At 44.5% G+C, this 19,239-nt stretch overlaps 1 long non-coding RNA gene across 5 annotated transcripts in view; it reads left to right on the plus strand.

Moving 5' to 3' along the window:
- The window catches only part of LOC140594952 (uncharacterized), a 434,463-nt gene that overhangs the window by 156,707 nt on the left and 258,517 nt on the right, over window positions 1-19,239 (plus strand). Inside the window, exons 3-4 of one of the 5 annotated variants that reach the window (XR_011996232.1) lie at window positions 10,836-11,367; window positions 11,473-12,917. The exons of the other annotated variants lie outside the window; for them this stretch is intronic. This is a non-coding gene — a long non-coding RNA (uncharacterized lncRNA). Of the gene's footprint in view, window positions 1-10,835; window positions 11,368-11,472; window positions 12,918-19,239 lie in introns of those variants that run through there. 5 annotated transcript variants of the gene reach the window in all.

A 19,239-nucleotide genomic window follows, 5' to 3' on the forward strand; every position in this document is an offset into this window, starting at 1 on the left:
TTATGGAGCACCTACCTCTTGAGGCAGGATATTTTTTATTCTTCTTTTAGAAATGAATGGAGAATCAGCGAAGTTAATAATCTTCCCAAGGTGGCACAGCCAGTGGGCAGTGGAGCTGGCATTAAATACAGTCGTCAAAGCTGTGATTTTGTGACACAGTCATTCTGTCACCTCTTGAATGCCTACTCCTTCTTTCTCTCTCTCTTTCTCTATCTCTCTGATCTGAACTTGGTGCTAATAAGATTTTTAAGCTAATTTGAGAATGCCACTTGGCCTAGACCATTCATGTGCTTCTGGCAAGAGTCAAGAGGGAAGAGCCCAATGAGGGCCAGGATATTGTCCAGTACACATTCCATGAGAGACCCTCAAGGATTGTAGACTCTCATCCTGTTCACTTTTTTCTCTCTGTCCTGTTCTTGGCAACTGTCCCTTAAGCCCGTCTGTTCTCTGCTTCTAATATATTATGCTGATATTTTATTACCAAACAATTACATCCACTAATTTGAAAAGGAAACGAGCAGGAAATTGCAATTATAAGAGTAAAAGCAATGCTCTTTTATTTCTCCCCTTTATGCATATGAAATATGGTTTGTCATTGCTGCAAAACAGACTTTCCTCTTCTTCCATGGCTCTTCACTGCCTTGTCTTTAATAATTGAGCAGAAATGAGAGTAATAATTAGATTCCTGATAACAGAGGAGATATCCATGGGTTTGCACATGTGGAGGCTCATCTTGGAGCCACAGGGCCGCCACCATGTCTCTGTGGGAGAAAGCATACTTCATGCTGCTGCACTCCTGTATCTTCCAAAGCATTCTCTATATCCATGGTCTTCTATGTAGATTAATTATTTGTTCACAATTATTGTTTCCTCTCTGCCCTTGCTATGTTTTCCCACCCCATTGACTTTGGGCTTGGTCAGAACTTGCTTTGGTTAATGGAATATGGATAGTTGTGATGTTCACCTCATTTAATTGAGCAGAAACTTTCAATGTGCTTGCATGATTTGGCCCTGCTTCCCTTGAGCGATACTCAGGATGGCGGCTGCTCCATCTAGGTCCCTGAGTGATTACGGTGCACAGAAATGCCCTGCTGACTCCTGATGGATGTATGGTGAGAGCAAGAAATAAACGCTTTCTGTTTTAAGCCACTGAGATTTGGACCTGTTTTTTAATCACAGCATAACCCAGCCCACCCTACTGATATATCTGTGATCTCATTTGGTTCTCATTATATCCATGGGATAGAGAAAAGGTTGATCACACTGGGTGGTGTGGGGGAAAGAGTGTGTGATGTGGAATCAAAGGGATCTGGCTAAGAATGCTTTTTCCATCATTGCTGGCTGGGCAGGCTTAGCCAGGCAACCCAGTGTCTCTGAAATCCTGTTTCTTTATCGGTAACAAAGGAGCAATTATTCTTACCTTGAAGGTTCCTGAGAATTAAAGTCGGTGTATGCCAGAGGCCCTAGCATAGTGCCCATCACAGAATAAGCAGCTAATAAAAGATAACTGTTTTCAAAAATATTATTTAAAAATTCCCTTTTGACATTATCTCCATTGAGTAGATTAGAATGCTGAGGCTGAGTCTACCACAGAGAGCCACCCACGTGCATTTCCAAACAGCTGGAGTGTGAGCTTCAGCTTCCAGACTGGGTCCAGAGCTCTCTCTCTCTCTGGTCTAATACATGCTCACTGAGTCCCACACGTGGAGCAGCACTAAGGGTTAGGGATGGGGACGGTGACAAGAAACAAAAACACTGCTCCTTCAGGGAATGCCGTCTACATAGTGAAATGAACTAGATAACAGAGCTAGCTCCAAAGAAGCTGCTAGTTTGAGGCATACAGTATCTTAACATTCTAACTTTGTGTCCATATCAATCACCTGAGGAGCTTAATATGCAGATTCCCTGGTCCTTTCCCTAGACTTTCTACTTTAATCATATCCTACACAGTTCAAGGAGGAGGAGATAGTGGGCTCTTAAATCAGGTTCCCTGGGTTCAAATCCCTTTTCTGGCACCTACAAATTAATTACACAATTCTGGGCAGCCCCGGTGGCCCAGTGGTTTAGTGCTGCCTTCAGCCCAGGGTGTGATCCTGGAGACCCGGGATCCAGTCCCACATCGGGCTCCTGCATGGAGCCTGCTTTTCCCTCTGGCTGTGTCTTTGCCTCTCTCTCTCTCTCTCTCTCTCTCTCTCTCTCTCTCTCTCTCATAAATAAATAAATAAAATCTTAAAAAAATAATTACACAATCCTGGGCAAGTTACCCAAACTTTCTGTGCCTCAATTTCCTCACCTGCAAGATGAGGCTAAAATTAATAGTTATATATTTCCTTGAGGATTAAGTTTGGTAATATATGCCAATATGCCAAGCTCATGGCACTTAGCAAGCACTCAGTGAGTGCTGCCCATCACTATTCTGATGCAGGCATTATAAGAACCACTGATCCAGAAGCTTCTTTAAGGAATGGCCCAGGGCAACCCCTTCCTCTGGTGTCCTAGCTGGATTCTCTCTCATGGGGATTTTTGAGACTGTGTTCTCCACCCTTATGGAGTCTATCAGGGGGATTTCCAATTATGGAAGCTTTGAGTGTGGGGGAATATTTGGGTTAAGGCGTGCTTCTCAGTGGTTCTTAACTTGCACGTGTGCTACTCAAACCTGCAGAGGTTTGCTTCTGGGAAAAGACCCTCATTAGTAAACTTTGGGAACCATCTCTGGCTGGCAGGGGGGTAGCAGTGGGAGAAGTTCTTGGCCCTAGGTGGCCTGAGGCTGGAGTTAGGTCTGGATTTGTCCCAGTTGAGCTTTTTCACTTTTTTTCACTTACTACTCTAGCACTGTGCCAACTGCCTCATTTTGCCTCTTGCTAATCATCAGATATTAGAAGATATAAGAATCACATTTATTATAAGAAAGGTCTTCTTCTTCTTCTTCTTTCTCCTTCTTCTTCCTCCTCCTCCTCCTCCTCCTCCTCTTCTTCTTCTTCTTCTTCTATTCTTCTTCTTCTTCTTCTTCTTCTTCTTCTTCTTCTTCTTCTTTCTCCTCCTCCTCTTCTTTCGTCTCCTCCTCCTCCTCTTCCTCTTTCTCTTCCTCCTCCTTCTCCTCTTCCTCCTTCTCTTTCTCCTTCTCTGTTTCCTCCTCCTCCTTCTTTTCTTTGAATAATTCATGTTCAACTTAGAAGGATTAAATATGGGATGACCTCCCACTCCAGCAAGAGCCACAGATGGAAATCAGGTTTCTCAGGGGGAGACAGACTGCCTCTTTGTGCTGCTATGAACAGTCTGATGCAGGACCTTGGGGCCATCCCTCCCCTTTGTCCCATTTGCCTGCACTCATACTCATCTGGGTCTGCCCTTCAGCATGCTATCCTCAGCCATGGAATGCCTGGGGCCATAAGAAGGCAGAGGGTCTCTTTTGGAGCAAGCAGGGCCCTGACCTGGGAAAATCTGCCCTTTTCCTGGGCCCCTGTTACCATAGATGTTCTGGTATGAGGCTAGAGGAAGCAGTAGGGGGTGTAGAGGAGAGCTCCCCTAACAAGACTCATGGCGAGCCTTCAAACTCCAGTTTGGGAGCCCCTCTACTTGGGAGGGATGACCACAGGCAATTCTTAATCTCCCTATTGCTTTAGCTTTCTTACCTATAGGAAAGATGAGAGTGATGTTGTCCTGAGGATAAAAGTGAAAGGAGAAAATATAGAAACATACCAGCATAGGAAACACCCATAGAAACCACTCAGAATAGAGTCTGGCATTTGATAATCTCTCAATTAACATCAGCTGTTAACATTATGTCTCCTTTAGATTTGAAGTTTATGATGAGGTATAGGGTTTATTGTATTTTATTTGTTCAATTAAAAATTAATTTTAATTACATAAGGAATTCATGAATACATTTTCCTCGTAAAAAATTAAAACATTACACTGAAAACTATAATTCATTTTGACTGCCCCCATTCCTGGTTCCTCCCCAGAATTTATTGTTTTTCAGTTTGGTCTACAGTCTTCTAGGATATTTGTGTTTTTTAGATTTTATTTATTTATTTGAGAAAGAGAAAGAGAGAGTGAGAGAGTGAGTAGGGGAAGGAGCAGAGGGGGAGGGAGAGAGAATCTTGAGCAGACTCCACATTGAGCACATACTCAGCACTGAGCTTGGAGCCCCATGATGGGCTCAACTAGGGCCTTGATCTCATGACCTTGAGATCATGACCTAAGCTGAAACTAAGAGTAGAAGGCTTAACTGACTGATCCACCCAGCTCCCCAAACTTCTAGGATTTTTTAAAAAGGTACCTATGTACATGTATGTACTTGTAGAAAATAATATAGCATATATAAGTGTCCATATGTAATCTAGCCTAAATGGTATCAGACCCATATGTCTTTTTCATTTTACACTGTGTCTTAGAGATTATTTTATTTCAGAACATAGAGGTGTGCCCTATCTAAAAGCACCTTCAGAGTATTTTGTATTATGCAGTATCTCATTTAATTTAGTCGTTGTTTAAAATTTCCCCTTGCTATAGACAGTACTAGAATAAACATCCTTGTAGACGTCTCCATGTACATATACATCTTCAGACTTTCTCAGGGGTTATCCTATTCTCCAAAGTGGCTGTGCAAACTTACACTTGCATTAGTTGTATACAAATTACATGTTTTTGTGTACCTCATCATCCTTTTATATTACCTCACTATGGTTTTGCCAGTCTAAGCAGTATAAAAGGATACAGAATTGTATTGATGTTTTAATGAGAACTTTCCTTATTCCTAATGAAGTTGAGCCACTTTTTATATTTATGGGTTGATGGTGTTTTCTCTTTTGTGGATTACCTCTTGTGCTCATTGCCTACTGTCTTACTTAGTTACTTTTCTTTTTCTTATTTTTTGCAGATCTTTTTAAAAACATCTTTTGGATAGTCATCCTTTCTGTGTTACATTTGGTGACAATGTTTCCCTTCCATCTACTCTTTGCCTTTGTCCTATACATGTGCCTACTTTTGACTTAATCTATTCATTTCACCCTGTTCTTTAAGGGCTTGCTATCGTATCCTATTTAGAAGCAGACTCTCCTTATCCTCAGCATCATAAACTCATTTTCCAATGTTGTTTTTCTGTTTTTCAAAAGTATCAAGTCTTTCATCTATCTGGGCTCTATTTGCAAATGATGTAAAGTAAGATGTACTTATATACAGTAGACACTGAGCTAAGAGCTTTATATGTGTGATCCCAGTCATTCAAACTACCTGAAAAGTTAGGCATTCTGGCACCCATCTTGCAGAAGAGGAAAAAAAAAAAAACCTGAAGAGATACAATGATTTGCCCAAGGTCCCAAAGGCCAATGCCGAGCAGCCATCTGAAATGACATCTGTCTGTGGGATTATACAGATCTCTGCACGTCCAGATGCCTCTCCCAGAGCTCCATGCAGGCTGAGTACTGGTTGATCACACCAACAGAAGGAATTTGGATCAGGTAGGGGAAGAGCCCCTCTCGTGTCAGGAACTGAAATTACTGAGCATCCCTAAAGGCCAGAAAGACAGGCACTAGAGCAGCAGCGGACTTCTGGAGAAGAGGAGGAATCCCTGAGTCTCAGAAAGTTGCTTACCTGACCCAGCCTTGGGCAGTGCTGCTCCCGAGAATATGAGCATCCAGCCCAGACCAGTCCTGCTCCTCCCTGGTAGGACACAGAGCTAGACTTTGTTCCTCTCTCTGTACAGCAGGAAGGGTCCAGGAAGCTGGAAGCACAACCTTTCCTTTGTTACCCACTTCTCTTGTACTGATGACCAGAGAGGCTTCGTATGGGGTGGGGGTCATAAGAGGGCCAATATACGGAGGGGAAAAGCTTTTTCTGGCATTTCCCTACAAATCTCACAGCGCCACCCCCACCCACTCACCTGTATGGGCTGGAAGCCTGGCTCAACTGTTCCATCTCTCCCCAAAGAGCTGTGAACCACACACTTAGCAATGCAGAGAGATGGCTCCAGGCACCCTCGGCATTTATTATAAATCACTGACACAGGAAAGATATGAGTCCCCACCTGCAGAATCACTGAAGCAGCAACTGCCGGCATATCTTACCTGAAAACGATTTCTCTGCTTTTGCCATAGCACATGGGGTTTTGGGGGCCAAACCCAGAGGAGCCATTCCCTGGGGCACCATTCTCAAATGTAGGGAATGTTTTCCTGATATGATTCTTACATCAAGACTCTATTGAGTGCTGGCATTTTCTGACCTCTCTTGAAAGTATCCTCCTCTTGTCCCTTCTCATGAACTATGTCTTTCTCATGCTGCGGCCTGCATTATGATACAATTTTGTTATCTTCTACATACTAATAGATTAACTTTGATCTGATCACCAGTTATAATGTTTTCCCCCACACAAAGCAAATCAGTTCTGACAGTCTTTACTTGGGGACAGCCACAGATCTCCCTCTCACAAGACTGCTCTCCCGTCTTCAGACTCCAGGTTGTCACCTGTGCCTCTGACCTGGTGGCTGTAAATTAGAGGTTCCCAGGATTCTCTCCTTGAGTTTGATTAATTTGCTGGAGTGGCTCACAGGACTTAGAAAGCTAGTTTACTCACTGCATTAGTGCTTCATTATGAAAGGATATAACTTAGGAATAGCCAGATGGAAGAGATACATAGGGCAAGGTTTGGGCAAAGGGCTAAATTCCCACGCCCTCTCTGAAAGCTCCACTCTCCCCAGACTTCCACATGTTTACTAGCTCGGAAGCTCTGCAAACCTCATCCTTTTGGGCTTTTATGGAGGCTTCAGTACATAGGCATGACTAATTAAATCATTGGTTATTGGTGATGGCTTCAACTTTCTGCTCCTCTCCCCTTGCCCATAATCAGGGGGTGAACCTGGAAGTTCCAACTCTCTGTTCCTGGTTGGTTCCCCTGGCAACCAGCCCCCACCTTTCAGTTTTTTCAAAAGTCACCTCATTTGTGGCTGAAAGGGGCTAGTTATGAATAACAAGACACCCATTTCACCTTGATGGCTCTAGAACTATTTCAGAAAATGAGGACAGGAGACCAAATATTATGCTGAAAGATGCTCCCATTGCTCTTATACTCATGAAATTCCAAGGCTTTTGGGAGTTGTGAGCCAGAAACTGTGGACCAGGACTGAATATATATTAGAAGTATATTTTGGTTATCTAGTAACCAAATATGTATGCCTTGTAAGTCACAATTTTGCAAGCTCTTTAAGGGAAGGGATGGTCTTCTTTATGGGAGATCAATAAAGACTAATTTATTTTTAAAAAGGCACAGGAAAACAATTAAATCTTTTCTTTCCTAATGAAAAAAAAAAAAAAAAGCTGATCTCCAAGTCAACTGATTTCTTCTCTTCCAGAACACAATACATTCATTCCCCACTCTAAACCTTTGTTCCTTCAGTTCTCACATTTGCGATGCCCTGTTTTCTGTGTCTGAGTGGGTATTTAGACTCTTCAGTTGTGTTGATGGAGCTGTCCTTGATATGTGCATTTTAATCATGTATGCTCTGTAAAATGAAGGCAGAGGGCAGAAGTGGCCCTTCCTGTGTGGTTTGGCCTGGCCTCCCCCTTGGCTCTGGAGCTGACCCTGTGTGTTCTGCTGTCTGGGAGGCTGTATGGAGGCATTCACCAGGCAGGTCTGGCCTGTGGTCTGACCAGCCGGTGCTACCCTTTGCTTTTCAGATCAAATTCCATCATCATCAGGCAGGGATGCCCTCCAGATGGCCCCACACATGCACAGATGCTGCTGGGAAGGAATAAGGGAGGTTCCGTGGGCCTGGCCCATTGTATATCATCCTGAATCAGTTTACCAGACTAAGGAGTGCATCCGATTGGCTCTGTCACTTCTTGGTGGGCAGTTTCCTACTCAGATCCCTCAACTTCCTTTTCCCAAACCCAAACTCCTATGTGGAGCTTGTCCCCAGATAACTTGAATTTAACAACCATCTCTCTTGGTGGAATAGTGGGAACAAGAGCAATATCCCCTTTAGTGAAAATTACTGAATTAAGAAAAGATTCTAATATGACATCCCCTACCTGTCTCAAGAAAGGTGTCTTTCTCATAGATAAATGTTGGGCTTGTTAGATGATTGTACAGATCTTCTTCAGCTTACAATAGGATTATGTCCTAATAAACTCATCATAAATTGAAAATACCGTAAGTCAAAAATGCATTTAATGCTGCATTTAATGCTGACCTACTGAACGTCACAGCTTAGTCTGGCCTACCTTAACTTGCTTAGAACGCTTCTATTAGCCTGTAGTTGGGCAGAATCATCTAACACAAAGCCTCTTTTATAATAAAGTATTGAATATCTCATGTAATTTATTGAATATTGCATTGAAAGTGAAAACAGAATGACTATCTAAATACACAATAATTCCAAGTGTATCTGTTGTTTACTCTCCTGATTGCGTAGCTGACTGGGAGCCATGGCTTGCTGCCTTCTGCCCAGCATCACAAGAGAGGATCATAACAGATATCACTAGCTCAGGAAAAGATCCAAATTCAAAATTTGAGTACAGTTTCTACTGAGTGCATATCACATTTGCACCACTGTAAAGTCAAAAAATACAGAAGCCATCTGTATTGTGTACGGTGGTCCCTTGAGGTCCTATGGCAAGGGACACCTTTGTTAGGGCACTGTGGAAAAGTGAACCCTCTGCAGAAACCACAACTTTGGTGGGAGTCCAGTAGGCTAGGCCTCTCCAGCCTTATTCCATTGGCGGAAGGGTGTGTAAGCATCTCAATCAATGCACTTAATTTGTCCCACTGTGGGGGAGTTGCAGGGCAGCCTCCTGATCCTGGACTCTGTTGCTTCTCACTGTCAGCATCCTGGTTTGCCAGACTGTCCAGGCACATGACCGCTTAGCTTCTTTCCCTCATGTAACTTGAGTCTTGTTCTCCCAGATGGGCAGAATGAAGTAGGGCTTGTGTGTGGAGGCCAGGCAGTGGATGGAGGTGATGATTATGGCAAGTCTCTCGAAGACCAGCTGACTCTGTGGTGGGTGCTGGTACACGAGAGCTTCTTCCTGTGCCCTGTGGAAGAGTCTCCCGACTTTGTCAACCCTAGGGGATGGGGTTTGTGTCAGAGGAAGAAGGTGGCTTCCTTATCAGTTCCCTATAGAGCTGCTTTAGGCAAGGTCTCACTTGCTATGATTAGACTTGCTATAATTAGATTCCATTTATGCCTGTATGAATTATCCTGTGGAAGAATGTGGCATAGAGTGAAGTTTTGGGCAGGAAGAAATGAATTCTGCTGGGGAAATCAAGGAAAACTTCAGGTGTTTAGGATATTTGATAATAACTCAGAATTTGCTAAGGAGAGAATAGAACAAGCACCTTCCCTTTGGGGGCAGGGAGTTAGAGATCCTATATGCTGTCCCCAGAGTAGAGCCTAGCTGGGCCAAGAGAAGGGCAAGTCGGGGAGGGTTGTGCTGTCTGGGGAGCAGATGGGAATTGAAGGAAATGAGGGACCATCAAACTCCAGTAGCAGGTGAAGCCTTCCTTGAGTGTGACCTGGAATTTGAATTTCTGTCTTTCTGTAGAAGGGAGAACACTTCCAAAATGCTGTAGGTTGCTTTGATTTAGAAAAGCTACATTGTGTAGGCATTTGGGCAACTGAGTTATGGTATAAAGAGAAGTCCAGCTGTACAGTGATGACTTCTGCAGTTGTCTTTGGTTCAGACTGAGTCCCTTGCTGAGGGAGGGTCTATGGTGATCAAGGGTCAGGGGCAGCTACCCTCAGATTTCAGAAGTGGACCCAGTGATGGGGTCCCAGGGAAGTGAATTACAGCTATGATTCAAGTCAGGCCAGGTGGAACTTTCAGAGTTCATCATGAGTCCAGCACATCTTCTTTCTGAGGTTCCACAAGAGGCAGTAGAGACTGTGTGTCTGCCCTGGGCACCCATTGTCTTTTCAGGGGAAACAGCTCAAAATACCCAACAATATAATAATCAGGGTGACAGGGTGTGGCTTCTCACAGGCAGTGCTGTGGGAGGGCAAAAAGACGGGGGGGATGGGTGGCCTGGCCTCTGGGTATGGGGAATGAGCAGACAAAGGGATTAGTAAGAACTGGGGAGGCAGAGTGGACAAAATTCAGTTACCCTTCAAAAGAAAAACACCCAAATGGCTTTTGCAATTGCAGTTAGCCAATGAGTGAGTGAGCATCTTCATGTGTGGAACTGTGTAAAGAGTGCTGGAGGCAGGTCAAGACCAAAGTGAAATAAATGGGGACCTCACTCTCTTGATACCCACCTGCCACAGAAGACACATTCATCCATTCATGGATAGTACTGAGCACCTAGTATGTGCCAGCTCTGTGCTGGAGCTGGGGATATGATCCTAATGAGGAAGGAGAGGCAGTGAGCTAACTCATGAAAAACCTAAACCATTTAAAGCATACCTACAAAGGTCTAGATGATTGGAGCAATGGGACTGGATTGTATTTGCCCAGAAAGCAGATCTCCTTGAGAAGACGAGAGATTGAAGGAAGCAAGCAATTGATATTTATTGAGCATCTATCCCTGCCAGCCTCTGTGTGTGTCTTGGAGGGTTGAGGCAGCCTGTAGAGGGAGCCAGCAGGCAAGCAGATACCTTGAGAATCCGGATACCTGTAATGCACCTGCTGAGGGTGCTTGTCAAGTATAGAGTGCCAGCAAGAAAGGAGGGGTAGGGGGTGAGAACAAGGGAGGAATGATATAGGAGGCCATCAGGAGGAGTCAGGAGAGAGAGAGAGAGAGAGAGAGAGAGAGAGAGAGAGAGAGAGAGAGAGAGAAGTGTGTGTTTGGAAGGGGCAGCCTCAGGCACCTGGAATGAACACTGTGCTTCTGTTGGTCTCAGTGATGCTGCTTCTGTTGGTCTCAGTGATGCTGATCCTGATGCCGTGAAAACCTGAAGATCACAAAAAGGAGGAGGAAGAGCTTCAGCTCTCATCCCTGTGAGTTACTATATGCCTCAGAAAAGGCATTAGGGAAGTGAGAAAATGGCTTGCTGATCCTGATGCTGCATAAACAGATTTCACAGGCACACACGTGTTTTAATGTGATATTAACAGATGAAGAGGGGCAAGATGAAGCTCTGAAGTCTCCAGTTGCCTGCTGTCTCCTGAAAACTCATCCTGCAGAAGAATCAGGCAGGGATCCCACCTAATGGCAGCCCCTGAAGACAGAGGGGCAGGCTGGAGGAGAGGAGGGAGGCTTTCTGAGGTCTGGGAAACCAGCTTCGTGAGGGACACCCAATATCTCAGGTTCTGATTTTCCATGCAGCTTACATAGCCTGCCCACAGGACTATCTTAAATATTCTTGGAGTTCACAGTCACCTGATGTCAAGGCTCCCCATCACTCTGTATGGCTGTTTGAAAGCCTGCCTGAGGTACTTCTCTCACTCAGTTCAAACAGTATATCATTTAGGTTAAACATTACCATCTTGGGATCCTCTGTGAGTCTAATTTACCCATTTGTTTTTTTTCTTCTCCAGGAAGACTCCTGGAGCTCTCCACACTCTGCTTGAGAGCCTAAAGGGCTCCTAGGCTGCTTTATGAGGAACATGAGCACACTGGCCTATGAGCACTTTGATGGCTAGCAGGAACCCCTGGAAATCCTCAGTTTGTGCTGGCTGAAGGACCCTCATCTTCACAGCATGACTAAGTTCATCACAACACTTTTATTCCCTGATAGGAAAGAAAAAAAATGATCATGAATACCTTTGAACATGCTGGGGTCCTAAGGATAGGGGTGAGGGGGACAGTGATTGTCTTAGATCTACCATTACATATATCACGGGCTAGGTGGCTTATAATAATAGCTGTTTATTGCTCACAGTTTTGGGGCCTGCAAAGTCCAAGATCAAGGCTCTAGCACATTCAGTGTCTGGTGAGGACCCACTTCCTGGTTCACAAACGACTGTCTTTTACCTGTAACTTCACATGATAGGTAGACATGACTAAGGAACTCTCTGGGCCTCTTTTACAAGGGTGCTAATCCCATTCATGAGGCCTCCACTCATGATCTGCTCACCTCCCTCCAGATACCATCACATTGGGGATTAGGTTTCAACCTGAAATTTGGAGGAGCACATTCTGTCCATAGTAGTAATGGAATGAATCAGAGAAGAGGCAGGTATCACCAATTTCACTAGTTTTCCAATTTTACCACGTGATTCTGTTTCCCAGTAAAAGCACCGTTAGCACAGTCTCTTGTCGGCAACAAGGGCTTTAGATCTAAGAATGGAGGACTGCCAACGGGTCCTCCTCCAGGGTCTCTTCCCAGTAGATCCATTTGCCCCACAACTCAGAGAAAGTCCTCTTCAAATGGGATGCTGGATAGGTGACCCAATTCTCCCCAACTCAGTTGACCCAGAGAATCCAGCCTTGAAAATAGTGGACATCTGACTGAGACAGAGCAGGGAGTGGATGCCGGTGCCCTCAACCCTGACTGCCAAACCAGTATTCTTTGATGGAGGGGAAACTCTGTGCCCATGGAATAGTGTATCTTCCAGGATAACTAAAACTTTATGCCCTTGGGGAGCATATCTTGCAGGGATGCAGAAGTAGGCTGCTTACTGAAAGGAGGGACCTGACTATGACAATTGTTCAAGACCGGACCACACCAGTCTGTGCCAAGATGGACCCTACTGCCGAACCTTCATTGACTTTTCCTCTCATAATACTGAAAATCATGCCCAGGGGTGGAGATTTAGAATATTAATCAGACATGTGACACCTGATGAAGTATGATCTTTAACTGCACAAGTGCTAATAAATCCCTGCCTCTGCACGCTTAGATGCCGCCCTTTTCCCACCTAAGCCTTTCTGAAGTTCTCCCTGACCTCTCCTTGGGGAGTCAGCGTGAGGATTCTTTCCTTTCTGCTGTCTCCCTTATTATGGAGCATATGCCCCAATAAAGCCTTGCCTGAAACTCCCATTTGGCCTCTTATCAATTTCTGTTTCTTGGTGAGCCCAAGTGTCTGGTTTGGTATCATTAACTTTGGGGAGAATCTAAACATATGCAGTGGTCCCATTTCAGGGGGATGCAAGGACTCTTTTTGCAATAAACTTGCATTGTGATTTTAGAAACATTCTATAAATGTACTAGACTTCAAGCTCCTTGAGAAGAAAAAACAATATAAGTTTTTTGTTGTATATTCTCAAATCCAGTGTAGTACTTGGGACATAGTAAGTGTTCAGTAAATGATTTTTGGATGAGATATTTCATGTCTGGTGCTATTTAACTTATAGTATCTTAGAGGAGGCTGTGGCTAGGCCTTCAAAGGGAATAGGCTCTGGAATTAGATTGGCATAGTTGCATGGGAAAGATATTGGAGAGAGTCAGTCCAGTAGACAGAAGATTCAGTATTTGGTGGCCATGGCTGATCAGCACGGGAGCAGTCCTGTGGGCAAGCAGCCCCAGGTAGGGAAGCCAACAGTCAAGAGAGTGCTTCTTTGTGTTGGGCATTCTATGTGTGTTAACCCGTTTCCTCCTCATTGCCAACCTATGAGACCTGTAATATTGCTTTTCCTTTTACAGATGAGGAAGTTGAGTCAGAGTGAAACAATGACATTCTCAGGTGACCTAGCTGGTAAATGGTGCCAGGATGCCATCTTAGGCTGCCTCTTTGGAGGCTTCAGGCTCTTTACAACTTCCCTCTACTGCTTCTCTGCAGAGCAGGGCCCTAAGGGTGGGTAGCACACAACTGAGGAGCCCAGCTGTCACCTGACTAAAGCAGACTTAGAAAGCTAGCATGAGTTTCTCAGTAGCAGGGCTGTCCTCATGGGAGGCAGCAGGGGTGTAGAGCAGCATGAACCACATCCTCCAGTGACCAAATATTGGACTGATGGTGGAGGTAGGAATTCACACACAGGAACAAGGCAAGAGGCAGGGACCAGAAGCAGGTAAGAAAGTTCCCTGGCTCAAGGGCTGGTTCACACTAACTAAAGCTAACAGTGCTGAGTCCCAGGATATTGTGAAGGACTTCTGAAATACTCCCTCTCAGGCTCAGTGTTGGCCAGCTTTAAAAGGGCAAGGCCAAAAGTCAGTCTTAAAATGTTTTTTTTCAAAGTGGGAACTACCTGAATAAGAGAATGGAAGAAAGCAGAAACTATCCAGCCTTATCTAATGCACGACTCGCTCGATTTCTTTATGGTGAATGCGTTTCCTTTAGGCCCATCCTGTTTTTTCAGGGCATACAATTGGAGCTGATGTTTATTTCCAAGGTTGTGTTATATGATGGGGAAAAGTTCTCTGGAGAAAAATTCTGGGGCTCATTAAACAGTGGGTAGAAGAGGAGGAGAGAATGAGGGAGGGAAGTAAAGAGAAAATTATAGCAAGATGAGGTTTTCTTTTCCTGTAGGAAAGGACCTAAAATAATTGCATCTTCTATTTGGAACATTTTTGTTTTTCACACTTCATTCCTGTTTATGCAAAGCAATGGGCTAGGAGAGTACATTCTTAGGAGAAATTCTCCCCAGGAAATACACTGCTGTGCACACAGGACTTTTCAGGTCATTGAGGGACTTGGTTAGAAACCAGAATTTACTTACAGTGGGAGATTGACCAGAAGTCTCTTCTCTCTCATTTTACTTTTTAAACACTTTGTACTTATGATTTTTATCTGTACAAATCAATTGGCCTCCCTTTGAATGTACTTAGAGAAAACTTAGTTCCTGCACAAAGTTGTTTAGTCCAAGGCCAGGCTGGACAACTTTCCCTGTTTATTTGTTGGAGGGCTTTTTGTGGAATGAAAAAGACAATGGTGACCATTACTTTTAAGCAGTCAGCCTTTGTAGGTGGCAGGCCTTCTACAAGTCTATTTTTTTTCTTGTAGGTAGTCATTGTCTTAATTTTCTCCTAACAGCCATTAATCAACCTAGCTCACAGGACTCATCTTCACAAGAAATTGACCTTAAAAGTATAAACAGCATATAATGGCTCTGTGTTCTTCGGCATTGACATTAATAACAGAGGCCTTAGATAATACAACAAGAAATTCCTAGATGATTGCATTTCAGGCACTGGCCATAGGCTGGTAGGGCAGATTGTTTTGGGTAGACTGGCTTTCCTTAAGCTTGTTGAACAGCACCACCCCTCCACATAAAAAATAACTTCCTTTATAAATGTCCCATCTACCTCCATGATTTTACTAAGAATGAGCCCAAGGGGATTGGTATTTTGGAAGAACTTTGATCAACTCTGTTTTCATTGATGGACTAGAAAGAAAGGTTGGGAGCATGACAGTGAACAGTTCTGCAGAATAGATTTCGCTAATTTTTCAGAGATGGAAGTTTCCTAAGTTCTGTCCTGTGATATCAGTATTTAAGCCTAGAGGGAGTGGGAGCTTTTGAGAGTGTTTATGAACTCTGGACTCTGGAGGAAATTCAGAAACAAATTGGAAGAAAAATTGAGAGAAGGCATAGGCGTTTGGGTTGAGAGGGGACTTAAAAAACAGATATTTATTTCCTCACAATTCTGGAGGCTAGAAGTCCAAGATCCAGGTGTCTGTGTCCACAGAGCTGGTTTCTCCTGAGGTCTCTCTTTGCCTTTCAGGTAGATGGCTGTCTTCTCCCATGTGTCCTCACATTGTCTTCCTTCTGTCTATATCCTAATCTTTTCTTCTTATAAGAACACCAGCATATTGGATTAGGATCTACCTTAATGACCTCATTTTAACTTAATTACCTCTTTCTTTAAAAAAAAAGATTTTATTTATTATCTCATGAGAGACACACAGAGAGAGGTAGAGACGTAGGCATAGGGAGAAGCAGGCTCCCTGTGGGGAACCTGATGCGGAACCCAATTCTAGAACCCTGGGATCATGACCAGAACCAAAGGCAGACGCATAACCACTGAACCATCCAGGTACCCCACTTAATTACCTCTTTAAAGGACCTATCTCCATAGTCATATTTTAAGGTACTGGGGGTTAGACTTCAAAGTATGAATTTTGGAGGGGACATAATTCAGCCCAGAAAAAGAGGTGAATTTGGAGATACTTCTGCAACTATACGTCACTTGGCTCTTATACACACAGAAGGGGTCTGTTCTTGGCTACAGAGCATAGACATTAGAAATGTAACTTATAGGGTGCCTGGGTGGCTCAGTGGTTGAGCATCTCTGCCTTTGGCGCAGGTCGTGATCGGGGTCCTGGGATCGAATCCTGAATCAGGCTCCCTGTAGGGAGCCTGCTTCTCCCTCTGCCTGTGTCTCTGCCTCTCTCTGTGTGTCTCTCATGAATAAATAAATAAAATCTTAAAGAAAATAAATGTAGCTTACAGACATAAGAAGTCAATCAAGAAGGGACCCTAAGAACTATGTATTGTGCATTGGTTCTCCAATTCAACTGCCCATTAAAATCACCAGGAAGTTTTAAAAAACACTGATCCCTGGCTGTCAACCTCCAAGATCCTGATTTGGCTAGTATGAGATGGGGACCAGAGTTGAGTAATTTTTAAAACTTATCGAGATTTTTTTTAAAAGATTTATTTATTTATTCATGAGAGACACACAGAGAGAGTCAGAGACATAGGTAGAGAGAGAAGCAGTCTCCTTGCAGGGAACCCGATCTGGAAGTTGATCCCAGGACCCTGGTATAATGCCCTGAACCAAAGGCAGATAGATGCTCAACCACTGAGCCCCCTAGGTGTCTCTTATCAGGAGATTTTAATGTGCAGCTATAGTCATCACCACTGATGTTACCGCATTGTGATGTAACAGATTTTAAAAAGTAATAGCTGAAAAGCTTTTTTAATGACTTGTCCAAGATTGGAAAGGTAGCACAAAGGACTTCTGGTCTGAGTCCCAAGACTCTTCTCCTAGTACATTTCTTTCCATTCCCTAAACACCAACACTCTACCAGGGATTACATGGTAGATATTGTAGATTCCTTGTTGGGCACTGACATATCTTTCTGCTGGGAGTGTTAATGCCCTGGGCCAGCCTTCATGCAGAGACTAGTGGAGGATAGTGCATAAATATGGGTTGACTTTGAAGGCCCTGTGAGCTCCAGAACTCCCTGCAGTGATGGTACTGCAGTTTAACTCCTTTATCTGCCCCATTCTTATTTGCTCCTAGCTCAGAAGTGTAGGTCCCAAAGACATTCCAATGAATCTGCTGCCTAACCATCTTCATCTCAGAGTCTGCTTTCTGGGGAAGCCAACCTATAATGACTCCTTTCAGCATTCATAGTTCTTTCATAAGGGCTGAGTGTTCACCATGTTGGTCTCTGTGCTAAGTACCTGGAATGTAAGGAGGAATAAGACCCACTTCTTACTTGAGCTGCTTGTCATCTACCAGAGATGCCAGTTGGTCAATGGCTAACTCCAGAGACCTATCTGAGCTACTATAACAGTGGTGTGAAAGGGTGGTGTCAGAGCATCCCAGCAGGGGATGCTGATGCTCTGTGCAGAGGAGGCAGCTCAGGTCACTCTAGTCTATACTTCTTGACCCTTCTGAGCAGTCTGTCTAGGAGACAGAGCACTTTCTTGAAGCAATGAGTGCTCTTGCTTGCCTCCACAATCCTGCCCATTCCAGATATGCTTTATGACACAGTGGGTAGGTAGTAGGGAGGAAGGCTATGAGTAGAGGAAAGATGACAAGGAGGAAAGTGCCAGAACCAAGGCAGATAGAACACAGAATGAAGGTTCAGTTTGGGTCTCCCATCCATTACCCAGTCTTTGTTTTCTGGAGGTCATTTCCCCTACACCATCACCAAGATTGGCCCCCAGAGTGCTCAGCCCCTCCATGAAAGAGGCACCAGAATCAGACACTGACCTGCCAGAGGGAATAATGTCAATTCAGTGTGTCAGACTTGCCCTTTGTGTTTTATACCCAATGATGGAAAAGAAAACAGGCATCAACCAGCAGGTGAGTAAGGTTTAGCAGCATCCAAGGGTTCTTCCCGGTGTTCCGGAAACTGGACCCATGCAGACAGATGGTTACAAGCCTGTGTCACCAGACCCGGTTGGCACAAGGTCTGGGTCCAGGACTGGGTCCTTGTGATAACTGTCCCTCTGTGTGCACTGGCTGAAAAGAGGACTGGCTAGCATACTTAGGAAGAGGGGAGTCCTCAGGCACTCTCATGCTTCCCACAGAGCATTTGCTGTGTGCCCAGCCCTGAACTGGGCTAGACAGAGCACCCTGCAAAGTAGAAGGGAAGGCCCCCGGCCTCTGAGCAGCTTCCAGCTTAAGTGGGTTGACAAACACATCATCACTGGGTGTCTCAAGTCTGGTGGAAGAAAAACAGTCTGTACCCTTGGGGAGCCCCAGGTCTCCTGGCCTAATTTGAGAGATGTGGTTTCTGCCACAGGCCAGTATTTAGGACACACATGCATATTTAAAAGGCCCAAGAACAGACACCAATAAGACATTAACATGTGCAAATTGTTACAGCTGACTAACTAGAGGCAGGGGATAGGACAAAGAGGCAGGCTTGAGAGCAGAATATCTTGAACACGTGGGGTCAGCCCATCAGCCTGCAGTCAAATCAGGTAGCAACAGGGATGGGAGAACCCTAGGCAGCACCGACTACCTTGTAGATAGCAGTTGGCAGGAAACACAGTGTCCTCCCTTATCGTAGGAAGGCCGGGTTGGAAGTGAACACCGCACAGTTGTGTGTATATGTGAAAGCATGAACATTGTCAAGGGGACATATCTGAGAGGACTCTTATAGCCTCACTTGAATGGTTTGTAAACACAGGTTCATGATTTGTGAATGTACATCTGTGATGTGTGCACATTTGCATGTGTGTATGCACATATTGTGGGGGCTTTTATTTTTTATTTTTTTTTGAAAGATTTTATTTATTTATTCATGATAGAAAGAGAGAGAGAGAGAGAGAGAGAGAGAGAGAGAGAGAGAGAGGCAGAGACACAGGCAGAGGGAGAAGCAGGCTCCATGCCGGGAGCCCGACGCGGGACTCAAATCTCGGGACTCTAGGACCGCGGCCTGGGCCAAAGGCAGGCACTAAACCGCTGAGCCACCCAGGGATTCCCTGGGGGCTTCTTCTATAGTGGAGTGTGGTTGAAGATGTCAATACACAAATCATCCAGCCTATGCTCTCTCTTCTTTCAGAAAGCTTTCTCTCTTACCCAGGTGGCTACTTTCCTGGTTCCATCCCACAGGCTTTCCCTTTAAGAATGGGTCCTTCTTCTGAGGAGGCTGATCTCAGGCCCAGCTCTGGATGCTTTCTTGTATTTAGGCCTGAAGATGAGAAGCATTTTGCTAGTTGATGGGTGTTAGGGGACACTGAAG

This window comes from Vulpes vulpes, chromosome 13, assembly GCF_048418805.1.
Source record: "Vulpes vulpes isolate BD-2025 chromosome 13, VulVul3, whole genome shotgun sequence".
Classification (NCBI taxonomy): Eukaryota; Metazoa; Chordata; class Mammalia; order Carnivora; family Canidae; genus Vulpes; species Vulpes vulpes.